Below are 27,350 nucleotides of genomic sequence, written 5' to 3'. Positions count from 1 at the left end.
ATCCCGTTGTCCTACTGCAAGCTGGATCTGTGAAAACACACTACAGCTGGAACGGAACATGCACCATCAAAAGAGGAGAGAAAGTGAGGGTCTTGGTCTGGCATATCCCACTCACCGTCCACCTCCTCACGCCTCTCAGTTCTGCCTTCTTCAGCTGACATGTATGGTACGTGCAACCAGGTCAAGTCCTAAAACTGTCAATGTCTTTCTCCTCAAGGAGGGGACACACTCTGTTTTCCATTGGTATGATCATTTGGCCATATTTGTCCCCTCTATCAGCCTAGAGGACATTATAACGTGCATAGAAGCCCTTACAAAATTCTGAGCAAACCTCAAATGATCTAAGCCAACAAAGTGTTTAAGCCTTCAAATAATTTAAGCCTGCCCTTACTGAACACTGCTCAGTTGCTTCAGTCATGTCCGACTCTGTGCGACCCCATAGACAGCAGCCTACCAGGCTCCTCTGTCCCTGGGATTCTCCAGGCAAGAACACTGGAGTGGGTTGCCATTTCCTTCTCCAATGCATGCATGCATGCTAAGTCGCTTCAGTCGTGTCCGACTGAACACCGAAATGTCTTTAATCAGAAAAGTTGTCCTCCAAAATAGAATTGCCTTGGACATTATATCATAAGGAGGCACCCATGCCATTATCTAAACAGAAGGTAATGTGTTCATACCTGATGAGTTCACCAATACATCATCACTATTAAATCACATAAAGACACAAATGAATGACCCGAGTGACCTGACCCCAAGCCTAGGAGACTTCATAAATCCGTGATTCAGATCATAGGGCTGATGGTGAGGGGGAAGTTTCCCTCTCTACCCTTCTTGAGTTCTTGTGGCTGGACTAAAAATCGACACTAGACAGATTAACAGGAGAAAAAGAAACAAGTTTCAACTCATGTGCACAGAGGTCTTAAAGAAGTGGGACCTAAGACGTGACCAAAGCAGGCAGTTTTTATACTTTTTAGACCAAGAAACAGTACGTGTGTATTAGTCACTCAGTCATGCCCGACTCTTGGTGACCCCGTGAACTCTAGTGCACCAGGCTCCTCCATCCACGGGATCTCCAGGCAAGAATACTGGAGTGGGTTGCCATTTCCTTCTCCAGGGGATCCTCCCTAGAGAAACAATGAATGAGGGAGGAATTGACAAAACAAAGAAATTAAGCTTTGGATGCTTAATTAGTGAAGAATCTAAATTGTGTGGGCTTGGGGTAGTAAGTGAACGCAATAACAAGGCATGTTTACCAGGCTTCTCAGCCCTGAATTCCCAGGCTCCGGCGATAATGGTGTCCTTTTGCATTCAGGTGCACAGAGCTCACCTCTAACAGGAGAGAAATTTCCTGCTTTGCAGGGAAACAGAGAGGGGTGAAACTATCCCTCTTGTATCAACCATTTCTTCAGTAACTTAATTTCAAAATAATCAATATGCCATTGAGGCATAGTCTGAGCTCCAATAGGGCTCTTGATAACACACACACACACACACACAAAAATGTTATTTAGTTTAGGAATCATTATCTTGATCTGTGTTTTCTCTTGCACTTGTCTAGACTGTGGCATCAGTTTTCAATGCAGCCAGACAGCCTTCCAACAAGTCACTTGCATGCTGGGGAAAACCCTTGCTGACTATTCAGGGCACATTATGGAAAGGGGACATACAAGATTGTAAGAGCCGGTTGTGAAGGAGGAAGTGATGGAGGAGATCAACTAGAGGGCGGGACCACCGGCTGACCCTTGAGCTGGCCCGGGGTGTCAAGGCTCCTCACCCCCGCCCTGTCCTCTGCCTGCCGCTTTCACAGTGGGGCCTGTTCCAAGAGAGAGCAGGGTGAGACCCTGTGGACTGAATGCATGACTAACCCAGTTAAGGCCTCCATATAAAGTTTTAAGATTCTTGGGGTAGGTGTGGAGATCCACTCATCTTGTCTTCATACAGGACAGCCTTGTAAGTAAGCTCCCTGGCTTATTAGACTTGCCGCCTACCAACCTGGAGTGGGCTGCCTTTTTCTTCACTCTCTCCCTGCCCTCCATATACAGGGGCCAGTGTACGAACCAACACATACTGAACAATCAAAGCAAGGCAAGAGCTGTGATATCCACAAGACTCCTGAGAACTGTGCAAAGACTTTGTTGTGACAATCAAAACCACACATGCCTCTCAGCAGTGACTCTTTTTTCCCTCCCTTTGACTTTTCAGTAAAACCAGAGATGGGTCTGGAAATCACAGGTACAGTGATGATATTTTAAATAACTGCAGAGGGAGGTCTCCCAGGCAGTGTCTGTTTGACACCTGATTAACCCACTACTGAAGGTCGTATTTCCCTGAAGATCCAGGGTTTAACACCATTACAGTCAAAAGAGGCATACAGGACAATACTTTTGAGAATGCTGGAAGAGGGGGAGGTGGCAGGAATTTTAGATGTAGCTAAATTAATTAAGATTATTTAATGTTAATCTTTCAGTCAAAGCAACTGCAAAATCGATGTGGCAGCTGGAAAATCTAAGAAGTTTGGAAACTTAGGATAAAGCTTTCCAGAGTTTTCAAGGTGGTTGCCAGAGCAACCTCAGGGACCAGATACTGGAAGAGTTGAAACATTCTATTTTAAAAACAACCAGTTGTTCATCATAAAGCCAGAAATGATACAACCAAATAATAGGATACACATTGGAAAGTCTTATAAAGATAAGCATTTTCTCAAAACTGGAACTAATTCCATCTGCGAGCAGTATTTTGACCCTGGAAGCAAACATTTCAAAGTGACTCCCGAGAGTTTGGATAATCATCTGCCTTTTGCACAAAATATTGAAATTTAAAGCTCCTCTCTCTACTTGAACTTTCTTTCAACTCGCGTCTGCATTTCAGGTTCCTCTTACCCATCAAGCCCCATCTCACTGAAGAAGTCTCTCACATGTGCATGCATGCATTCATTCAAACAACACTTGTTGAGCAATTTATTGTGCTACTATGAGTGAGATATCCTGCCAGGTGATCCAAAGGTGAGATGACTCAGTGGCATGGTCCCGATTTTGGGGAGAGTCTAGAGGGACAAGTCAGATAGATACATAAATACAACACAAGGCAGTGTAAGATCCGATCGTGCGACTGTAGGACCCCAAAAGTCAGTGGTTCCCAAAACTGTTGCACATCAGAATCCTATGGTAGAACATCACAAAAATGCATATTTCCAACCCCATTTCACAATCTGCATCTGGATATTTTTTATTTCTAAGAGGATGTTTTTTAAAAAAACTTTTTATTTTATATTAGAGTATAGCCAATTACCTGGCTAGCTCAGTTGGTAGAGCATGGGACTCTTAATCCCAGGGTCATGGGTTCAAGCCCCATGTTATTTTGGGGCTTCTAAGGTGGCTCAGTGGTAAAGAATCAGCCTCCCAATTCAGGAGTTTCTGGTTCGATTCCTGGGTCAGAAAGATCCCCTGGAGAAGGAATCAACAACCCACTCTAGTAGTCTTGCCTGGAAATCCCAGAGGAGCCTGGGAGGCTAGAGTTCATGGGGCCAAAAAGAGTCAGACACAGCTGAGTGATTAAACAACATAACCGATTAACAATGTTCTGATAGTTTCAGGTGGACAGCAAACGGACCCAGTCATACATATACATGTATCCATTCTTCCCCAAACTCCCCTCCCATCCAGGCTGCCACATAACATCGAGCAGAGTTCCCTGTGCTATACAGTAAATCCTTGTTGGTTATCCATTTTAAATATACTAGTGTGTACCATGTCGTGGATCTGGGTTTTAAATGCTATGCATCTGACTCTGATGAGCAACCAGGTCTGGAAACAGCTGCTATGGGTGACAGGGGCAAGAATTTACCCTCAGCCGAAATGACAAAGATTTCACAGAAGTGGATGCGCCTCTAGAGTCTAGGGAAGATATGCACCTAAGAGGAGAGGGGTTACCTGACTGGCCTGGGTTTAAGCTGGGGAGAAGTAGAACAACAGCCTAGAAAAGGCCCCTGAGAGGGCCAAGAAGACCAGGTGAAGGAGTCGGGACTGGAGGCAACAGGCAATGAGAAAGAATCAAAGGCCTCCAAGGACGGGATGGACACACATATGGCAATGTCAGCAGGAAAAATTTGCCCGAGTTATGACGGACAGATCAGTCAAAGTTGGCATCTGGTTTTAGAGAAATCTCTGATTATTAAGAGTAAAGACATTAAAAAAGAAAAAAAAACTAAGCTGGTTGCAGTAGGAATGAAAAGAGATGAAGAAACAGTATTTAATGTCAATGTGCTGCTTTATTTCGAAACAGATTTGTTTTTAATTAGTCATGACATACTCATCTCTATAAAGCTATATTTAGTAACACCTAGGATCATGCTTCATTTATTTGTGTTTTTAAACACTTTTCTCTGGGTTTGTTCTATTTCCTACTTTGGAGAAAATGTGATTTTATCAGCCCATCAATAGAGTGCTTCCTGTGCACCAGGACAGCATAGGACCACAGACAATTCAAGGTCGAAGAAGATGTAGCACTGGCCCCCAGGAAGACTGCAACCAGGAAAGGAGTCAGATATGTAAATAAGACATCATTATGTAGGAAGACCACTGAAAGAGCCAGTCAGACAGAGAAGGCAGTCAGACACTTCTTTAGTGAATTTTTAAGTATTTCATGGAAGAGGCCGCATTTGAGTTGAAACTGAAAGACAGCATTTTAGCCCACAGAGAAGGATATCCAAGTGATGAAATAGTGTAAGACAAGGCACAAAGAAAGGAAGTCACAGTCTTATCTATGGTACTCAGCACAACCCCCAGCACATAGTAGGTACTCAATAAATGGGTGAGCAGATAAGTGAAAGGAAGTAGATTTTAATAAGGTTAAAAGAGGGGGTAGGAAATCAAAGAGGGTCTTAAAAGAAATGCTGAGTATTGGCCATTCATTCTCTAAAGTTGGGACCCCCAAGAAGACTTTCCTTCCCTGGTGGCTCAGTTGGTAAAGAATCAGTCTGCAATGCAAGAGACTTGGGTTCGATCCCTGGGTTGGGAAAATCCCCTGGAGGAGGATTTTCCACTCCAGTATTCTTGCCTGGAGAATTCCCAAGGACAAAGGAGCCTGGCAGGCTACAGTCCATGGGGTCGCAAAGAGTTGGACATGACTAAGCGAAAGCAAGAAGACTTTGGATAGGAAAGTCATATATGGTAAAGATTGGCTTAGATCACTCCAACAATAATGTGCAGAGTGAACGGAGGAGCAGGGCTAGGGAGCAGACCAAAGACCAGAGGGAAAAACCCACCTAGAAGGTCACTGCAATAGTCTAGCAAAAGAAAGGAGAGCCAGAGCTCTTGAGGAAGTGGCTTGGGGAAGGACAGTTGCAATTCATGAAGCACTTCAGAAACAGAATCCACAGACCAGTAACAGATGAGGTAGTAAACCTGAGTGGCATGAAAGCTAATGTCCCAGTTAACCAAGGTGGTTAACCAAAAGAGTAGGCTGTAAATCTATAGTAAGTTTATCAATTCAGTCAGTCAGTCGTGTCCAACTCTTTGTGACCCCATGGACTGCAGCATGCTAGGCCCCCCTGTCCATCATCAACTCCCAGAGTTTACTCAAATTCATGTCCGTTGAGTTGGTGATGCCACCCAACCACCTTATCCTTTGTTGTCCCCTTCTCCTCCTGCCTTCAATCTTCTCAAATGAGTCAGTTCTTCACATCAGGTGGCCAAAGTATTGGAGTTTCAGCTTTAGCATCAGTCTTTCCAATGAATATTCAGGACTGATTCCCTTTAGGATGGACTGGTTAGATTTTCTTGCAGTCCAGGGGACTCTCAAAAGTCTTCTCCAACACCACAGTTCAAAAGCATCAATTCTTCGGCGCTCAGCTTTCTTTATAGTCCAACTCACACCCATACATGACTACTGGAAAAACCATAGCTTGGACTAGACGGACCATTGTTGGCAAAGTAATGTCTTTGCTTTTGAATATGCTGTCTAAAGTGGTCATAACTTTTCTTCCAAGGAGCAAGCATCTTTTAATTTCATGGCTGAAGTCACCATCTTCAGTGATTTTGGAGCCCAAAAACATAAAGTCTGTCACTGTTTCCACTGTTTCCCCATCTATTTGCCATGAATTGATGGGACCAGATGTCATGATCTTAGTTTTCCGAATGTTGAGCTTTCTTTTTTTTTTAGAAACAGTTTATTTCCATCAGCCAGATTTCCATTTTGATGCAGGTTCTACAAGTGTTTGGAAGAACAGCTTACGACCACTCGGTGGTGGTTCCTACCCATTCCGTGGCCTGGGCAGTGGGGGCTGCAGACCAGTCTTCAGTGGAAGGCTGAGCACTCCAGTCTTCAGTAGGGAACTGCTGAATGGGCACGGAAGGCACCTGCATGCCTTCGGACCAGTCTGCCACCTCAGGCTGGGCAGCCGTGATCTCTGGAGCTGGAGCAGTCCATTCGCTCTGAAACTCCTCCTTGGTCACAGCCTTCTCAGCTGCTGCCTGCTCTTCCTTTTCAATCTCCTCGGGGTCCCTGTAGAAGTAGAGGTCCGGCATGACCTCCCACGGGTGTTCTCGGGAGATGGTGCCGCGCATGCGCAGGACTTCCCGGGCGAGCATCCACCACATCAGGCCCACTGAGTGCGCCCCCTTTTTAGGATCTCAGAGCACGATACACGATTAAGAAAAGAGTTAGGAATATTGAAGAGAAAAAAAACAGGCTATTTAAAAAATGTTTTCACCTCTCCTTAAAATCATACTTTTGTAGCAAGTATTACTATCCAACTCCACTCATTGGGCCAGAGACCCTTGTGGTGTTAGCGAAAAACTTGCCCCTCATGTAGCACACTACCTACACTTGTGAGTTCACCAGCCAGTGGCCTCAACTCCAAGCTCTAACAATGTGCAGCGAATGTTGAGTTTTAAGCCAACTTTTTCACTCTCCTCTTTCACTTTCATCAAGAGGCTCTTTAGTTTTTCTTTGCTTTCTGCCACAAGGGTGGTGTCATCTGCATATCTGAGGTTATTGATATTTCTCCCAGCAATCTTGATTCCAGCTTATGTTTCATCCAGCCAAGCATTTCTCACGAGGCACTCTGCATATACGTTAAATAAGCGGGGTGACAATATACAGCCTTGACATACTCCTTTCTCTATCTGCAACCAGTCTGTTGTTCCATGTCCAGTCCTAACTGTTTTTTCCTGACCTGCCTACAGATTTCTCAGGTGGCACATCAGGTGGTCTGGTATTCTCATCTCTTTAAGAATTTTCCAGAGATTGCTGTGGTCCACACAGTCAAAGGCTTTGGCATAGTCAATAAAGCAGAAGTAGATGTAAGTTTATGGACAGGTGACAAAAGGGAGAACTCTGAGCCCTTCAATTCCTTTCTCTGCCCCAACCCATAAAATAGGAATTCAACCAACAGTTTCCACATCTTAGGGAAGTATTAGGGAGGAAGCCTGTGGCCTGGCTTCTCTTGCTTTAGGGACTGCCTGTCCCTAAACTTCATTCATTCTCTTCCTCCACTCCTGCAAGCATGTGGTAGGTTTATGTGGCCAAGGTCTAAAGCCTGCTTGCATGGCAACACAAGCCTTGAGCCCACCCCTCTTTGGTATTCACTACTGAAGGTGCTGGAATCCTACCTTGACCATCCATGGAGCTGGATGGATAGGACACTGTATTTTCATCCTCATCTAGACTCATGTCTGTTCTCAATTGGTTCAACCCAAAAAGGTGGAGAAGTGTGATTCATTAGCACTCCTTGAGGTACAAGGAGTAGAACCAGGTAAAGATGCTCAATAGATGGCTTCAAATGCTTGCCTGGAATTCAAGAGGAAGACAGAGCAGGAGAGAAGGTATAGGTTTGGGGGCCACTCTAAGATGAATGATGATAGAAGCTCCATCGTTGGAGAGGGATGAGCTCAGAGAAAGCAGAATCTTACACTCAAACGCATATAGGGGTAGGCAGGTGGGGGAGTGATTGGAGTGGAAATGAACTGAAAAACGCACTTCCCATCTGAAGGCGTCATCACTATCTCACTTCAGCTGATTGTTGTCTTGAGGGGTACGGTTCCAATACTGCCAGGTCCCTTGCAATTATTTTCCCAAAAGAAGCTGAAAATCCAGATTTTTGTATGAAATTTTCAGATTCTTAAAATATTAAAAGGGTTAAACAAAACAAATTGGCAGGCCATATATAACCCATAGACTGTTGACTGGAACTCCTAGTATAGAACAGGAAGAAAACAAGGTCAAAGGCAGAACATGAATGAACGGCTGCATTTGGAGTGTGAGGGAAGAGGAGTCAAAAAGGAGTTAGAGATGAGCGGACACAAGACAGAAAGAAAATTAAGAGGGCCTAGTGTCAGGAAGTCAAAAAGAAGGAGTGTCCAGTAATGCCACACGACAGAAAAGTCAAGGGTGTAGGAACGAAGAAGTCGATTGACTGGATTTGTGACATCATTGGTGACCTTCAAGATACCATTTTCAATTGAATGACAGAAGCATCTGGCAAATTGCAAGGAATTCAGAGATAAGTAGGAGTGAGGAAGTGTAGGCAAGGGGTGTTGATGACTTCCCAGAATTTGGCAAGAATTGAAAGAAGAAATGTGTGGGCTGGCAATATGAAGGGTTACCAAGGTCAGTGAAACTGTTTAGAACAAGGCAGACTAGATGCGTTTAAAGATGAGGGGGAAAAGAGTTGGATCGCAATGAGAGAGAAAGAAGGTACTCCGGAAAGAGGGAACTAGTTTGGATATGCTCCAGATTGAGTCAGAAGGAGACTGAATCAAGGGAACCCACGGAAGGGGTAGAGAGGGGCCCCGGAGGAAGAGGAGGCTCTGAGAGATGAAGATGGAAAGCAGAGCAGGAAAGAGACAGGAACCTGGCGCTGCTGGGCTCCATCTACTCATGAGCAAAAGTGGCCACTGTTGAGAAACAGCAGAGCAGTCTGGACACTGAAGGACAGTGGAGAAAGCCACTTGCAACCAGTGAGGCAGTGTGACAGGGGTGGTGTAGGGATAAGTCAGGGGCCAGCTGCAAGCAGTGAGGACCCCCTGTAGGGCGAGGCCAGCGGGGTACTGAGTCAGCAGAGGGAAACTGACGAGGTGGGGCAGGCAAGTCTACGGGGCAAGGTGTTCACACCTGCTGCTCCTTCCTTCAAGGCTACACGGCAGGCGCTCAGAGAATACTGAAGAACAGTGTAGCCAGTCAGCTCTCTATCTGACAATCAGGGTCTCAGTCGTGCTGCTCAAAATAATGTGCATCCAGACGCCCTGGAGATCTTGTTAAAACCCAGACCAGGATCCTGTAGATCTCGATGGGGCCTGAGAGTCTGAATGTATTACAGGCAGCTGTACCACAGCCAGCACAGCTGGACTCCCACTGCTGGTTGGCCAATTCCACCAGGAGAAAGGAGAAAATAAAAACTGCGTCTACAAACTTGATGGTGAACTATCACTTGTCCACTTCAGTAGAGGGGGTCCCTGTGATGTTCCAAAGAAGCACAGAGCCTTTATTCTAGATTGAGGAGTGGTTTTGTGATTGTTGGTTTTCATCCAACAAATCTACTCTCCTGATTACATCTTGTTTATACTTGCATTAAAAAGGACTTCTCTTTCCCATGGTCAGAAGGGAGAGATAGCCAACTGGAGTTTAGATACTGCGGTAGACAATAATATGAAGGATTATCCATCTGTGAATGATGGAAAGTCAACAGGACTTGGAAATATGAAGTGAATAAATAACCCAATGAAATAAAGGTGGGTGGAGGGGGAAAGGACTCAGGGTAAAGAGGGGACAGAGTTAGATTTCACTCTGCCATTGTGGGGGCACTGCATCTCTGTCTTTCTGCACTTTGATTTATCTTCAGGGAAGGAGCTGGACCAGAATTCACAAAGGCCCTTCCCAGCTCTAACATTCTAGGATTCTAACCCAGAAGTCTGTGACTATTGGATTGTCAGAATTGGGTCCAACTTCCATTACCATTCACTCACTGAACGCTGACTCAGCACGCATACGGTGCAGGCACCATGCTGGGGTCTAGGGAGTTCGATTTACAACAGACTCGGTCCCTGTCCTTCAGCAGCTCATGGTCTAGTCGGGGAGAGGGAAATGCATTGCTGCCTGGTAAGCCTTAGGGTAGACATCAGCCCAGGGGCTGCGGGACCCTGCAGAAGGGGCAAGACCCCAACCAAGGGAGGAAGCAAAAGGCTTCCTAGAAATGGTGACACGGGCTGAATTTTAAAGAATGGGTAGGTTCAGCCAAAAAAAAAAAAAGGAAGAATGAGCAGGAAGAGGGAAAGTGAATGGAGCTTAGTTGGGTGTGGTCAGAGCAGGGAAGCAGGCAGCCTAAGAAAGAACCACCCCCCCCTCCGTAGAGACTTTTCCACCACCCACTGCAGCTGCGGATGGAGAAATCAGACACACCCCTGCCACACCCACTTCAGTGAGGCTGCATCAAGCAATTAGACCCTGAAGATCCAGCCCACAAAATACTTCTGGAGATGCTAGGAGAGAAAGGAAAGGAGGAGATGAGGATGCTGGGCAACCAGAGAAGGTAGTGATCACAGGGTCTGGTGATCACTCCAGATCAATTAAAAATAAACATCGTGGGGCAAGGGTGTGCTCTGCACAGCAGGCTGTAAACAGCAAGCAGGGCAGCCCTCTCCAAAGACTGAGAAGCAGGAAGGGGCAGCCTCCAGCATTCTCCACATAAACCTTCCTGTGGGGAAATCACCTTGCCCAGTCCTCTGGTGCAAGGCTCCTCAACCCTGCTGCTGCCCATTGGAAATGCCCAGTGAACTTTAAAAAACTACCCATATTCAGAGATGCTTCGAAAAAGGTCAGTGTCATTAAAAAAAAAAAAATGGAGAGTCTCTTTCAGATTAAAGGAGAAAGTGGGAAATATGGCAACTAAATGCTATGTGCGCTACCTGACGGGGTCCTGGATATTTTTTAAAAACCATAAAGAACTTATTGGGAAAAGAGAGGAAATGTGACTACAGACAACTGTTATTAATAGATAACATTATGATGACAATGGCTTTAGGTGTAATCACGGTAGTGTGGTTATGCTGGAGAGAGTATTCAGGGGTAAAATGTCATCACATGTGCAACTAAATGGTCCAGCAAAAAAAAAAAGCTACATGCCTGGGGGGAGGGGAGAACAGATACAGCAAACATGGTGAGTGATAACTTTTGGTAAAGACTACATTATAGGTATTCATTATACTACTCTTTAAAAAAATTTTATTGGAGTATAGTTGCTTTACAGTGTTGCATTAGTTTCTACTGAACAGCAAAGTGAATCAGCTATACATATACTCATATCCCCTCGTTTTTGGATTTCCTTCCCATCTAGGTCACCACAGAGCACTGAGTAGAGTTCCCTGTGATACACAGTAGGTTCTCATTAGTTATCTGTTCTATGAAGTGAAATGAAGTTGCTCAGGCGTGTCCGACTCTTTGCAACCCCATGGACTGTAGCCTACCAGGCTCCTCAGTTCATGAAATTTTCCAAGCTAGAATACTGGAGTGGGTTGCCATTTCCTCCTCCAGGGGATCTTCCCGACCCAGGGATCGAACCCAGGTCTTCCGCATTGCAGGCAGACGCTCTACCATCTGAGCCACCAGGGAAGCCTTAGTATCAACAGTGTACATACGTCAGTCCCCATCTCCCAGTTCATCCCACTCCCCTTTCCCCCTTGCTACCCATCTGTTTGTCCTTTACATCTGTCTCTGTTTCTGCTTTGTAAATAAAATCATCTATATGAATTTTTCATTATTTTACTCTTGAAACATTCCCTTTCATTTGACATTTCTCCCTTCCCCAAGAAAAAAAATTCTTTTTAAGTTTCTATGTGCAAATCTCACCACTATATTGGAAACTCAGAGAGTGGGGCCAGGCCCTCAGCATTTCATGAAACACTGCAGAGAGGGCCTTGGTTCAGGCAGTCATGAAAACTGCCACCCTGTTTCTTCTTGGAGCTGGAAACACCTCTGACCTCTAAAAGCCTGCCCATCCCAGCAGCTGAAAGGCTTTGCCAACTGTTGGAGGTACTAGGAGATTTGGGGGGAGCTAAGGACCAACCAGTCCATTCTGAAGGAGATCAGCCCTGGGATTTCTTTGGAAGGAATGATGCTAAAGCTGAAACTCCAGTACTTTGGCCACCTCATGAGAAGAGTTGACTCATTGGAAAAGACTCTGATGCTGGGAGGGATTGGGGGCAGGAGGAGAAGGGGACGACAGAGGATGAGATGGCTGGATGGCATCACTGACTCTATGGACGTGAGTCTGAGTGAACTCTGGGAGTTGGTGATGGACAGGGAGGCCTGGCATGCTGTGATTCATGGGGTCGCAAAGAGTCGGACACGACTGAGCGACTGAACTGAACTGAACTGAACTGAAAGGACCAGGTAGGTGTCTGTGCACCCCTACCCAGCCCTGCACTAGGGAGGGGAGGCGCAGGGTCAGGGAGGAAGTCGGCCCCAAGACCCACTGGGCCACAGCAGCCAGGCCACACAGGGTACTTTCATGCAGTAGTGAACCTGAATGCTGAACCCTGCCTGGCAAAGAGTCTCAAACTTGACTGTGTATTATTACAATCACCCGGTGGCGGGGGGAGGTTTTAAAAATCCTGACTCCCAAGATTTATGCCAAACCAATTAAGTCAGAATCTCTGGAGACGGAACCGGGCATCAAAATTTCTTAAAACTCCCCAAGGGATTCCAGTGTGCAGCCAAGTTTGAAAAACAGAGCACTTGGCAAACATTAGATATCACGGTTAATAATTATGTGGGCCTGACAAAGGCGGTGGCCAGCTACAGGACTCTACCAGCCCCAGCATCAGCCATGGGCTGGGTTAGCACCCTGCGGGCATTTCAGCAGAACTAGGTAAGCACCAGGCACTCCCACACCCCAGCCCCTCACCAAAGACACACACACACCGCTGTGTATAAAACACCTGAGTCACCGCTGCTCTGAAGCTCCCCACAGCAGCCCGTGGGGCATTCTACCCATTCTGACTCAAGGTGAGCAGTGGATGGCAGTGAAGAGCTGCGTGCCAGTCAGGCATGTAAGAGGCTGCTTTGGCTTCTGGCTTTTGCCGGTGGTCTGCGTAACTCCAGGGGGGTGAGGGCTTGGGCTGCTGTTCTGGAGGCAGCCGTGTGGGTCGCGCCGGTACACATACTGCAGGGGATAAGGCGTGGGATGCAGGTGGAAGAACAGAAGGTCTGTAGACTGCGGGATGAAAATGACATCACTTATGTAGCAGGAGGGCAGCACATCCTCGCTTTTCTGGTCCTGAAAGAGAAGTGATGCACAGCCCCTTCTCTCCCAGAGACAGCGTTCCAAATCGGCAAGAGCTGGAAGGCTCTCAAAGGTCCTGAAGGCTCTCCAGAGGGGATGCGCTGCAAGAGCTAACATCAGCCCTTCCAACCAATGTGTTTCTGCGGGACCAGGGCAGTGACTAGAAGGAGGCTGCTGGGGGAAGGATATTACCTGCAGCTTCCGGCGAAAATTCCCCTGACCTTCGAGGAGAGGGCCTCAAGGAGGGAGGAAGGGATGAGGGGAGAGACAGGAAAGTGAGAGGGAAGAAAGGACCCTGGAGTCTGCGAGGATCGCTCTCAGAAGCCCTCCACTCTGGCGGACGGTGAGAAGCCCCTGGGCAGCTCTGGCAAACACCACTGCCTACGCCCTCTTGGCTAATTAAGTGAGACACTCTTATGGGTGGAGCCTCTGCACCCGGAACTTAAAAGCGCTCCAGGAGACTTCAATGTGCTGCCCAGACTGAGAAGCTCGGGTCTGTGAGAACAACTTCCTGATCACAACCTTTTTGGGAAAGTAATCTGGCAAATTTTTTAGAGTACAAATTCATATCCTCTTTAACCTGACAATCTCACTCCTGTGATATAAACACACAAAGGTATTTATTGCAGGGTTACTGATATAGGCCAAATCAACAAAACTGGAAAGAAACAGAAAGTCCACAAATATGAACATGACTGAACAAAGTGGGTGGACTGTGGTAAAGAATCCGCCTGCAATGCAGGAGATCCCAGTTAGATTCCTGGGTCAGGAAGATCCGCTGGAGAAGGGATAGGCTACACCACGCCAATATTCTTGGGCTTCCCTTGTGGCTCAGCTGGTAAAGAATCTGCCCACAATGCAGAAGACCTAGGTTCAATTCCTGGGTTAGGAAGATCCCCTGGAGAAGGGAAAGGCTGTCCACTCCAGCTGGCCTGGAGAAGTCCATGGACTATAAGGTCCATAGGGTCACAAAGAGTCGGACACGACTAAGTGACTTTCACTTTCACTGTGAAATACTATGACAGTTTGTGATTATTCTTAAAACAGATAGATCTATAGTACTCTACTGATCTAGAGGGTTGTCCATAATAAAATGGTATGCAGGGGAAAAGTTACGGAAAAAATTTTTTTTCAATTATTGGGGAAAAAAGGCAAAAGGCCAACTCCGAGGGAATGTACACGTATGTATGTGTGTGTGCTTATGTGCACTTGCCTGTGTTTGTGCATGGAAGTAGGAGCAGAGACCCAAGCTTTTAACATTAGTTATGTCAGAGAGTCAGGAATAGAGAGGAGTTGGGAGCTTATTAATATTTACTTCGAATTAACTGAGCATCATTTTCTAGTTAAAACAAGGAGATACAACTTCTACAATTAAAATCATTAATGAAGAAAACCCACAGAGTGTCTGACTCTTTCAGGATCCTGTAGCCCGCCAGACTCCTCTGTCCATGGGATTTCACAGGTAAGATTACTGGAGTGGGTTGCCATTTCCTTCTCCAGGGCATCTTCTCGACTCAGGGATTGAACTTGAGTCTCCTGCACTAGCAGGTGGATTCTTTAAGACTGAGCCCAGGGGTCAGATGACCTAGATTCAAATCCTGGCTTCGCATGTCCTACCTTCAGTTCCTTAATCCCTCTGCCCTCAATATGCTCATTGGTGAAAGGGGACCAAAGTGATGCCTACATCAGAATGGCATCCACATCAGAGATGAGCATTAAGTGAGATGACCCAGGCAAGTGCTTTGCACGATGACATCTGGCATATCCTAGGCCACATACAGCAATTTAATAAACATTGTTGTCATGGAAAAACTTTTCCCTAAGTCACTAAAAACCAATCTTCAAAGTCTATGTAAGCTCACCTCCTCCAGCAAAGAAAAAACCCAAGCCCCCTTGTGACTCTCTACATTGCTTCAGCCTTCCCGAGAGCTGTGCATATAGCGACTTTTCTGTGCAGCCTGCAAGGCACTATGGTGGGCAGCGTTCTTTATGACTTCCTCCATCTCTGCAATGGGTCATGCTGTCCTGCTACCAAGTGACAGCCGCTGGGCAGGGAAGTGCCTGGGATCTCCTGGGAAAGGATGTCCTACAAGCAAAAAATAGTTACAATAATTATATAACTTCAGCCATCCTCAGTAACTGGCCCTTCTGTAAATGCTCACAGTGCATACATGGATTTGGTCCTGACCCTGGGCCTGCTGAGGAGAAAGGAGCCAAAGCTAATTAGAATGATGAACAACCCCAGCCTTGTCCAGTGTGTGCTGAGTCAACTCTCTATGCTTGGATGACTGGCTCCACACGCTGCTCCCTGCGAGGGGTGTGACAGTTCGAAGAGGCCAGGCCCTGTTCTTTCTGTTTGGAGCATCTCTCCTGAAGAATGATGGGAGCACTTCTTCACAGGCTTTGCTCAGAACAAGCTAGCTTTTTATTCTGATAAACATGCAATAAAATCCACCAGAAAGAATCAGTCTTGCCTTCTCTTTCCCTGGATAACAGTTGTGCGTGATAAGAAAATGCTCCAGAAATCTAAACCCAGGGGCTCACCTTTCACTCTGCTATTTGTCAAGGAACAGAATTCAAGGGAAGGCCAATCACTGCTCCTAACCAAGGGAATGTCATTGCCATAAAAACTCTTCCCTGGTATCCATATGGATCCTGTGACAGGTTGAATTGTGTTTCCCCTCAAAATTCATATGTTAAAAGTCCTAACTCCCAGTAACCAGATCAGAATGTGACTGGATTTGGGGATGTAAGTCTTTAAATCAATGGGTGTGTGTACATGTGTGTGCTCAGTTGCTCCGTTGTGTCCGACTCTTGGGGATCGCATGGACTGCACCCTGCCAGGCTCCTCTGTCCATGGAGTATCCCAGGCAAGAATACTGGGGCAGGTTACCATTTCCTCCTCCAGGGGATCTTCCGTACTCAGGGACTGAACCCACATCTCCTGTGTCTCCTGCACTGGCAAGTAGATTCTTTACCACTGAGCCATCCGGGAAGCCACAGTTAAGGTTAAACCAGGTCATTACAGTGGACCCTGATCCAATATGACTGGCGTCCTTATAAGAAGAAGGCGTTAGGACACAGACACACAGAGGGATGACCAGGTGGGGACGCAAGAAGAAGTCAAGCCAAGGAGAGAGGCCTCAGGAGAAGCCCACCCTGTTGACACCTTTGCCTCTTTCTGGTAGTCAGACTGGAGAAAGGCAAGGCACACATGTGCTTGTGGCTGACAGGGGATTGCCTGAATGGATAAATGCCGGTGGTCAGAGGGCGGTATCCAAGTGTGCTCTGCAAACGCCAGAGCCCTTCTGTAAATGCTCACAGTGCATACATGGATTTGGTCCTGACCCTGGGCCTGCTGAGGAGAAAGGAGCCAAAGCTAATTAGAATGATGAACGACCCCAGCCTTGTCCAGTGTGTGCTGAGTCAACTCTCTATGCTTGGATGACTGGCTCATGCTTTTAATCCCTAGTGCATGGAGACATAAAAACTACTAGAAAGGGCAGGCGTTTGAAAGTAGAGCTGGATTTGAATCCAGACCCAGCACTCCCCACCTGAGTGATGTTAGGCCTCAGGTCTCAGGTCCTCATCTCCACCTCACAGAGTTGATGTAAGAATAAATCCAAGACTGTGGGAAAAGTACAGAGCATATCCAGCCATTCTGCCAGCAAAGAATTACTGAAAAGGTGCTGTTTTCTAGGTCAGGTAAGCAGGGAACAAGAAACAAGGGCCCTGCCCTCATCAACATTATAGTTGACTAAGGAAAACAAACATTTTATAAAGAATCGTCCTTCTGACTTTGCCCTCCCACACTGCATTCCTTTCAAGTTCACAATATTGGGGCTTGAAGTATTTCGTCAATAACTGAATAACTTAAATGTCAAATACTCAAAAACAATCCAAGGTCCCTCATTTTTGGTTTCTATTAACAGTTGGCATCAACACTATCAAAAAGCATTTGAAATAGCACAGTTATACGTGTGTGATAGTTTATACAAAAAGAATTATACAGACCCTCACAGGAGAGGCGTTGTTGGTCATTTAATCAGTCCATCCTGCTGACGTCATCTGCACAGTGTATACATTCCCAAGAGCGGGGATCTTGCTTAAGTGGCTCCCTTATTCAGTTCCTACCAGGACACCAGCGACACCGGCACCACTTTGTGCTGATGCGCTGAGTGGTAAGGGCAGTGATGTCACCACGAGGAAGGCCACAATAGCAGAGCTGTTTTTCCTGTGTGTTGCCCGCCCACCTCCCTGTGCTATAATCGGGGCCCATTGTCTTCCAGAATTTCATCACTGCTTGGACCATGTGGCAGACACAGAAAGGGAACAGTATGGCTTTTCTGTCCCTTTGTAATAATGGCACTTTGCATTTGTATAGCACATTTCACATATTCAATGCATTTTCTTGTCTATTGCCTGGTCTTATCCTAATGAAACAAAACCCCATGTGTTTTGTAATTGTCTATGCCGTAGAGACAGCTTAGGAATCAGAGTCAGTGAAATTGTGCTGGAGGAGGCCCGATGCCCCAAATCTCTTCAAGAATAACAAATCCCATAGAAGTTGCGAATGGAGCCAGCATGATAATGCAGCAATACAGCTATTCCGTGGGGAGCAGATGCATCTGGAGCATGGGAATCAATTCAGCACAAGCCGGGGAGCCCAGAGGAGTTCTCTTCTGAGTCTCAGGGCTCTCCCTGTGGGCCCTGCCTGGGCGGAGGCTGGTACTCGGTTCTAACTGTAGGGAGAGGCAGAGACTGGGCAGCAAGCACAGGGAATCAGAGACCATTAGGATTTGGTAACACTGGTACATTTTGTGGCCCAGAAACGTGACCCAGAAATGTTTCTTGCTTTTTCAGCAGTTTGGAAAGGGCAAGAATGAGTATCTGGAAGGGTGAGCATTTCGGGGGTTGAAAACCAGAATTTTCACTTATCGCATTTTGGAAAAGCCAGCAGCTAGAAGCAAAGCTCGCACGGAGAAAAACAAGTTGTCTGCCCATTACTTGCAAGGCGTCTCCCACTGGGTTGAGCATCTCCCAGGAAGCAGGAAGTTAGGCCCTCACTCCTTTAGTCCACCTGGGCACCCACTGGTAAATTATTGCTTTTACTCTGGTACCATTTAGAAAATTACAGCTCTCTAAATCATACTCTGGGGGACCAAGCAAGAGAAAATGCCTCCTCACCTGCATTGCCAAAGCCTGGTCTACCCTTCAACTCAGTGATTTGGAGCTTCGCTACACATTAGAATCACCTAGGGAGCTTTTCCAACACCCCCTCCACCCCTGCCAATGCCCAGGCTGCATTCTAGAACACTGAAAGAGACACGCTGGGGGTGGGATCCAGGAACAGTACTTTTTAAGCTCCCCAAGTGATTCCAGTGTGCAGCCAAGGTTGAGAACCAGCCCGCTAATCATCGGGTTGGCCAATAAATTCGTTTGGGTTTTCTAGAAAGTATAATGGACAAACCTGAACAAACTTTTTGGCCAACCCAAAACATCCATTCTTGTGCTCAGTGGGATGCTCTGGCAAGTGAGGGATGCTCTGACAAGACAAAGCCTGTCACACCTGCCACAAACCTTTCTTTGGTCTCCTTCACTTGCCTTAATCCCATGCTCAGCAGTGATAATTCTACTGCATACATTAAGAAAATAATAATCCAAGCCATTGTGTGGTTGCTGGGCTCATGCTCACTAATCCATTTAGCTAATTAACATGAATCAGACACCATGCTAGGCAACACAGCAGACACAAAAATTAGGAGGACATGATCCCTGCCTTCAAGAATCAACCGTGGAAGACAAGGTATATGAGTGACTGTGATTCGAGGCAATGTGAGATCAGAGGTTTCAGACTTAGGCAGGAAATCAGAGAAAAAATGAGCTGGACTGATGTCTTCACAAATAACACATCTCACAGATATACACACACACAAACAATCATCAGCACACAACACGGAACTCCATACACAGCAGGTCTAAATGAATTCTGCTTGAATGAATGAAGAAATTCAGATTGCTCTCACTGGAGCTCATCAAGGCCAATACCCAGGACTCCCTGCCTCCTTTCTCTACCCCCACCATGTCCAGGCTCCTCCGGGTACCACCAGATGTCACCTCAGCCTCTAATACTGAGTCTCTCTGCCCCCATCCCCTTTGCCCACGTCACACTGCCCTTGGAGTTCCGGGATGCCTGACAGTGGCTGGGTGCCCTGCACTGACCACTCTGCTGAATGAATTTCTCCCAGAGACCAAGGCAGCTATCCTCTACCATCCATTCCCCCTGCTCTCTGAAATAAAATCCCTGATCTGAAGCTAAGCATATAGCAACCCCCATGCCCACCCCGCAGAAAAGACCAGATATGGCCATTTGCCTACGATCTGGCTGGTGAATTCAGCGGAAGTGATGTGCACAGCTTCCAGGTCATGTCCTTCTCTGAAGCAGCCCTTTTCCTGTTACCCCTCCATCCTGCTGCTTGAAATGACATCATGGTGTGATGCCCTCATGAACCACATGGACAAGAAAATGCCTTAATGATGGCAGAGCTCCGAAGGCAGGAGGAGCCTGGGTCCCCAGACACCCCTGTGAGGCAGGGTCCTCTCCCACCCCGCCCTCAGCCCAGACGAGCTCCTCTCAGACAGAGCGGGCTCCCTTGTATCTTTTACTCACACTCAGACCTGTAAACCGCTTTCCTGCCTCCATCACATCCTACAGTACGTGGAGTTTCTTTGTATATTAAACAAAGGAGAAGGTGTGGCAGAAAACCAAATGACCTCTGTCAGTACGGTCAATGACTTGTGACTTCTCATAGCAGAACTACTGAGAATCCATAAGTCTGCTTAGGTCAGCCTTCGAGAATCTGCTTTGCTAATGAATTCGATAAGTTGACTGGCCTCTTTTTTCTGGTCTACGTGGTCCGTGGAGACTACAGGGGAAACTACGTGATGGTCATTCTTGGTGAGTGACTCATAGAGACTGATTCCTAGAGTCAAAAGAAGCTCTGTAAAAGGTGAGCAAGGTTACCAGCTCCTTCAGACCAAGACAGCAAAATGCAAAGGGAGTACGCAAGGGCTCTGGAACCAGACCCGTGAGCTAGCTGACCTTGCCGTCAATCTACCATATTTCTGAAGGGAAGGGATAAGATATCACTTTACTCCTGTTAGAAGGACTAGCATCAGAAAAGATGAGATAGCAACTGTTAGAGAGGATGCGGAGAAAAGGGAACCCTTGTGCACTGTTGGTGGGACTGTCAACTGGCGCATCCGCAATGAAAAACAGTCTGCAGGGTTCTCAAAAAGTTAAAAATGCAGCTATCACATGAGTGAGCTCCAGCAATTCCACTTCTGGGTATGTATCCAAAAGGAAATAAAAACACTATGTTGAAGAGATACCTGCACCCCCCATGTTCAGCATTTCTAACAATAGCCAAGACATGGAAACAACCAGAATGTCCAGTGACAGATGAACAGATAAAGCAGTTGCAGTATATATGTTGATATGTTTAGTCGCTCAGTCATGTCTGACTCTTTGCAACCCCATGGACTCTAGTCCACCAGGCTCCTCTGTCCACGGGGATTCTCCAGGCAAGAATATTGAAAAGGGTTGCCATGCCCTCCTCCAGGATATATGTTTATAATGGAATATTCAATTCAGTTCAGTCGCTCAGTCGTGTCCAACTCTTTGTGACCCCATGGACTGCAGCACGCCAGGCCTCCCTGTCCATCACCAACTCCCAGAGTTTACCCAAACTTCTGTCCATTGAGTTGGTGATGCCATTCAACCATCTCATCATCTGTTGTCCCCTTTCTTCCTGCCCTTAATCTTTCCCAGCATCAGGGTCTCTTCAAATGAGTCAGCTCTTCGCATAAGGTGGTCAAAGGATTGGAGTTTCAGCTTCAACATCAGTCCTTCCAGTGAACACCCAGGACTGATCTCCTTTAGGATGGACTGGTTGGATCTCCTTGCAGTGCAAGGGACTCTCAAGAGTCTTCTCCAACACCACAGTTATTCAACCACAAAAAGAAGGAAATTCTGCCACTTGTAACAACATGATGGAACTTGAGGGCATTGTGCTAAGTGAAATAAGTCAAACAGAGAAAGATAAATACTGTATGATCTCATTTTCATGTGTAATCTAAAAACAAAACAGTAAGAACAACAAAAAACTAACAAAAAGAGATCAGATTTCTGATTATCAGAAGAGTGAGAGTGCATTTGATAAAAGTGACCAAAAAAGTACAAACTTCTAGTTTATAAAATAATTAAGTAGTAGGGATATGATTGGAGAAGGCAATGGCACCCCACTCCAGTACTCTTGCCTGGAAAATCCCATGGATGGAGGAGCCTGGTAGGCTGCAGTCCATGGGGTCGTGAAGAGTCAGACACGACTGAGAGACTTCACTTTCACTTTTCACTTTCATGCATTGGAGAAGGAAATGGCAACCCAGTCCAGTGTTCTTGCCTAGAGAATCCCAGGGACAGAGGAGCCTGGTGGGCTGCCGTCTATGGGGTCACACAGAGTCGGACACGACTGAAGCGACTTAGCAGCAGCAGCAGCAGCAGGGATATGATGGCATTTATGGCACCAACTGGGCTTCCCTGGTGGCTCAGACAGTAAAGAATCTACCTGCAATGCAAGAGATCCGGGTTCCACCCCTGAGTTGGTAAGATCCCCTGGAGGAGGGAATGGCTACCCACTCCAGTATTGGAGAATTCCATGGACAGAGGAGCCTGGTGAGCTACAGTCCATAAGGTTACAATGAGTTCAACATGATTGAGTGACTAACACTTTTCACTGTCATGGCACCAATTAATGGCCTCCCTGTATCCACACTCATTGCCTTGGAACTCTGTAGTCCCTTCCACTGTGACCCTGGGCTTGGCCATGTGACTTGCTTTAGCCAATAATAAGACATTAGAAGATTTGATGCGGGCTTCCCAGGTGGCTCAGTGGTAAAGAATCCACCTGCCAATGCAGGAGACAGAGGAGACATGGGTTCGATTCCTGAGGTCAGGAAGATCCCCTGGAGGAGGAAATGGCAACCTGCTCCAGTGTTCTTGCCTGGAAAATCCCATGGACAGAGCCTATCAGACTGCAGTCCAAGCAGTTGAAAGAGTTGAACACGACTGAGCACAACTGAGCCCAGGATTTGATGAAAACCAAGCTTGAAAAAATGCTCGTGTATTTCCACTTCTCTTGCTTCTCTGTGACACCACAAGAAAAAGTCTGGAATAGTCTCTGGAAAATGAGATGGCCCACCCCTGCTGAGGGCATCCTAGATTAGCTTACAGCCTGCTGACTGCAGGCAGATAGATGAATAAGACCCAGCCAAGACCAGAAGAACACCTTCGTCTCCCCACAAGCCCAGCCAAGATCAGTGGAACTACCAGATCACTCAAGGACTTACAAGAAATATAAATCATGGTTGACACGAGCAGCTATCACATGGCAATGGAGACCTAATACGGATAGGGTCAACCAGCTCCCCCAGATTAGAGTGAAAGGCCAGGGCCCCTGTGGGAAGCCTGGTGTGCTGCAGTTCATGAGGTTGCAAAGAAGCGGACACAACTTAGCAACTGAACAACAATAGTGTGTAAGGCAGCTGTCGTGAAGTTCTTGGTTTCTCCAGCTGCGGTTTGGGAGTGGAGTGAAATGAGGACAGAGCTCTTCCTCCAGCTTCTGGTTCAGCAACCCTGTGACAGCACCATTATCCACACAGCGAGTAAAATGTCCCCCCTTTCCCTTTGACTAACAAGGAGTCTGCCACAGAAGGCAGAAAATAAATTATACATGAGACACAGTTTCTGAACTAGTTGCAAGTTCTGTTCCAGGATATTTTTACTTTTCTTCAAACATTCCCTCCAGGGGTGAACAATTCCACCAAGAAATTAAATAGAAAAGAGCCTTAAAGAGATCCACTTGGCCCCATCACGGTGAGCTAAGCATATGATAGGGTCCCTGAGGCCTTCCGGAGCTTTGGTATTTGTATCTTCCCTTTAAAATAGCTGAGCAATATTGCTGTAGTGGTGGTCCTTAAGGAGTGTGTTTCAGAGAGAACTGACAATTTCTCCTTCAATGTGGAGAATGAAACTGTGGACTGTGTCCAAACAGACTTGCCTTCAAATCCCAGTTCTACCAACTTATGACCTAAAACACTCCAGGAAACATGTATTGAAACTCTCTAAGCCTGATTTCCTCACCTGTTAACTGGGGCTGTTAATCGTGGCTACTTCATAGAATTGTTGTGAGGATTAAAAGAGTCAATCCTTTTAAAGGCACACAATAGTCATTCAAGAAACGTAAGCAGTATTGTCATGCCTTGGACATTCCCCAAGCCACAGAGAATTCTCATTTGGAAAACTTTTGAGCCAAGGATGGTCTCTCCAAGGCATTCCACACGACTGCCTCTGAGTTTCTGCATCCCTTTTCTCAGTAGTATGTCTCTCCATGAAAATACGCCATTCCCTCCAGAGCCCTGCAGGAAGAAATACACTAACAGCTAAAAAGACTGGAAATCAAGCGAATCCCTCGTGGCAGGGAGTGCCAGTGATTACAGAAAAGACATCGTCTTTGCCACTCTTCCACATAGTTAATGCATGACAAATTTTGTGCTCCAAAGTGACATGAGTCTTTCTCCAAGTTCTGGTATATAAATGCACTTAGTAGCCTCCTCTTAGGTCAAAGAAATTGGGACAGAGTTTGAAAGTGTCTATTTATAAATTTGTAGAGTCAGCAAATGGCTGATCTCTGCCACAGAATGAAATCTCTTAAAAAATAAAAAGATTCCCCCTCCACCTTATAAAAATGGGAGATGCTTATAGTAGTATCAGCTAGCTATTGCCATAATAATGCTGCATAACAAATCACTCCAAAATCCAGTGGCTTAAAACAACAGTTATATTTGTTCATGCATCTAGAGGCTGACTGGGTGTCACGTCACCTAGTGGGTTTGGCTCTGGGCTACAGGTAGGCTAAGGGCTGTATCTCATGCCTCCCATGCTCCTTGCACCAGTGGGCTGGCCTTGGTGATGTCAGAAGTGCAAGAAAGGAAGAAGAAATGTCCAGTTACTCTCAATGTCTCAGTACACACTCACAAGTCCTCCCTCGTTCCAGGGGACACATCCTGTCACACGGCTGAACCCTATATCAGCAGGGCTGCTTCCAGCAGGAAGAACTGCAAAATCATATGCAAAGGTCATGGACACAGGCAGGGCCAGCTTCAGGGACATGCCACCCATGAAGACGTACCTGGGCCCTATACTCAGGAGGGCCCCACCTTTGGCTGAATGCTCTGTTGTCAGCTGTGTAAGATTACTAATAAATTTTTGTCATGGAGCCCCAAGTTTTCATTTTTTACTGGGCCCTGCCAATTATATAGCCAGACTTGAATATGGGGGAGGATAAAGAATTTGGAACAATAATGAATCTTCCTACTTAACAAACTGACTTTGGACTACAGAGGTGTCATATTAATTTCCCAACTCCTCCAAGATCCTGCATTCAGCACCACATGGAAGAATTTCTGCAGTGAATCCAGGTTCACACCATTCAGCTTCAGATCACACCATGATGCCCTCCCTAAGACAGAGGAGTGGTTCTGACAAGCATGGAACAGGGAGGGGCCTAAGTGGTCATCAGTTGTTACACTTGGGGCCTTACCCCCATCTTGTTCTTTCCAGAATTAAACTTGGAGCACCTGGCCCCCTGCACCAGGCTGGTTATACTTCCCCAATTAACTCAACACCCCCACCTACCTCCAACCCCCTCGCCCCACTTATCCTCTTTTTTCACATCTCACTGTGACTGCTCGATGGAAAGAGTAAAATTATCCATCCATGAGAGCTTTTCACATCCACCACAGTCAGAAAAACTGCAGAGAGACTAGACACACTCTTGGGGAAATCAGGGGTGTGAAACGGAGAATCAAAGGTTTTTCAAACCAAAGGGACATCCCAAAGCCTCTCAGGCAGGTTCAGCCTAACTCAAAACCATCTTAGACATCAGGCAAACTTCATCTGAGGGAGGTAAACATTTCTTAGTCCCTGAGATGAACAACCCCAAGGTTAGATGACAGCTGCTTATGAACAAAGTTTCTCTTCATTCTACGCCACTCTCAGGCTCTCATTTAAGTTCATTTCCTCTAACCAGGCCCTGAACTTGAAGATGCAACAGGAGGCCTCTAGTCAATCTCCTCCACATGAGAACCCTTCCTGAGAACAGCCGTCTAACCAACCTCTGCGCTCCATACTCCACCCGGCTCTCTACATTTGACAGTGACCCTCAGAGCGACAGCACGCCTGGTGGGAGGGCAAGTGGCTCTTGGCACAAAAAAATGAATCATAAGCACAAATTGACACAAGAATCCTGCAGTTCAGACAATTACCCAAAGAACACATTTTCTGCTAATTATAGAGCTAAAAATGGACCCACTCTGAAAATTCCTTCCTCTCTCCCGAGAAAGCTGAGGAGGTGGTTTAACAACAATCAACTGCTGAGATGCATCACATTCCGGGGTACTTAGGAGGCGAGTTCCAAGAAATTTCTTGGAAGGTACAGTTCCCACAAGGTGGTGGTGCTAAAGAAACCTATTCACCACCCCCCCCACCTTCCCTAGCACGTGTTCACAGCTGGGGAATCTGAACTTGGAAACCCATTCAGAACTAGCCAGGAGGGAGGGGGCAGGCCTTCCTGCCCTGTGACTCTGCTTAAATGGCAAATGACCCTCACCCCCACAAAATGTGAGGGGCTGTAGCCAGTCCAGGGTTATTTCAGCACCATGGGTATGCTTGGGGATGTTATAAGAAGTTTTAGGCAGCAGCTAAGGGTCAGGATAATAAGAGTAACATTTAGTACGTGGTGAGTATTTATGAGCTAGACGCACATGTATCATCTCATTTAATTCTCACAGCTCCATGAAGAGGGTGATGAACTTATCACCCCCACTTCAGAGTCACACTGAGGGTGACACAGAGAATCCAGGCATAGGCGGGAAGTACCAGAAGCCTGCACACTTTGCCAGCGCCCTACATCATGCGTCCAGTGCCTGTCCAGAACAGGCAGAGAGAGTTTATTCATAAGGTTAAAATACAGACTACAAAGAGGGGAGAGGACAGAAACACAGAGGAAAGGAAGGGGATAGAACCTGAGCTTAGAGATCTTCTGTGTCAATAATGAATACAGTAAAGAGTTAAATTAGATTTTAAAATACAAACCTGATGTACATAGCAAATGTGGTAAGATTTAAGTTTTGTGCTCTGTCATGGACACTGTTGAAGTGAAGAAATGAAAAGACTATTACAGGATCGAAACAAGCTTCAGAGCTTTTGCACAGCAAAGGAAACCAATAACAAAATGAAAAGATGACCTATGGAACGGGAGGAAATATGAGCAAATGATATGACCAAAAAGGGATAAATGTCCAGAATATACAAACAGCTCACACTATACAGTAGTGAAAAAAAAAAAAGAAAAATTTTTAAATGGGCAGAGGACCTAACTAGACATTCTTCCAAAGAAGACATACAGATAGCCAACAGGAACATGAAAAAATGTTCAACATCACTAATTATTAGAGAAATGCAATCAAAGACACAATGAGGTATCACCTTGCATCTGTCAGAATACCCATCATCAAAAAGAGAACTTTCCTACCCTGTTTGGTGGGAATGTAAATTGGTATAGTCACTATGGAGAACAGTAAGGAAGTTCCTTAAAAAACTAAAAATAGAGTTGCCATATGATCCAGCAATCCCACCCCTGGGCATATCTCTGGAGAAAACCATAATTTGAAAAGAAACATGCACCCCAATGTTCTCTGCAGCACTGTTTACAATAACCAAGACATGGAAGCAACCTAAATGCTCACTGACAGAGGAAAAGATATACAAAGAAAGTGTGTGTGTGTGTGTGTGTGTGTGTGTGTGTGTGTGTGTATGTATATATATATATATATACACACACACACCATGGAATATTACTCAGCCATAAAAAAGGATGAGATAATGTTATTTGCAACAACATGGATGGACCTAGAGATTATCATACTAAATGAAGAAAGTCAGAGAGAGAAAAAC

The 27,350-nt window shown here is 46.1% G+C and overlaps 1 protein-coding gene and 1 non-coding gene across 3 annotated transcripts in view; both read right to left on the bottom strand.

Annotated features, from left to right (window-relative positions):
* Positions 1-27,350, bottom strand: part of CNIH3 (cornichon family AMPA receptor auxiliary protein 3) — a 131,019-nt gene that overhangs the window by 30,315 nt on the left and 73,354 nt on the right. The gene's annotated exons all lie outside the window — the stretch shown is intronic.
* LOC138090947 (small nucleolar RNA SNORA62/SNORA6 family) lies at positions 6,728-6,877 on the bottom strand. Its single transcript, XR_011145915.1, has one exon. It is a non-coding gene; the product is annotated as a small nucleolar RNA SNORA62/SNORA6 family (small nucleolar RNA).

Source organism: Capricornis sumatraensis, chromosome 14 (genome assembly GCF_032405125.1).
Source record: "Capricornis sumatraensis isolate serow.1 chromosome 14, serow.2, whole genome shotgun sequence".
Classification (NCBI taxonomy): domain Eukaryota; kingdom Metazoa; phylum Chordata; class Mammalia; order Artiodactyla; family Bovidae; genus Capricornis; species Capricornis sumatraensis.
This window is presented reverse-complemented; position numbering and strand designations above follow the sequence as displayed.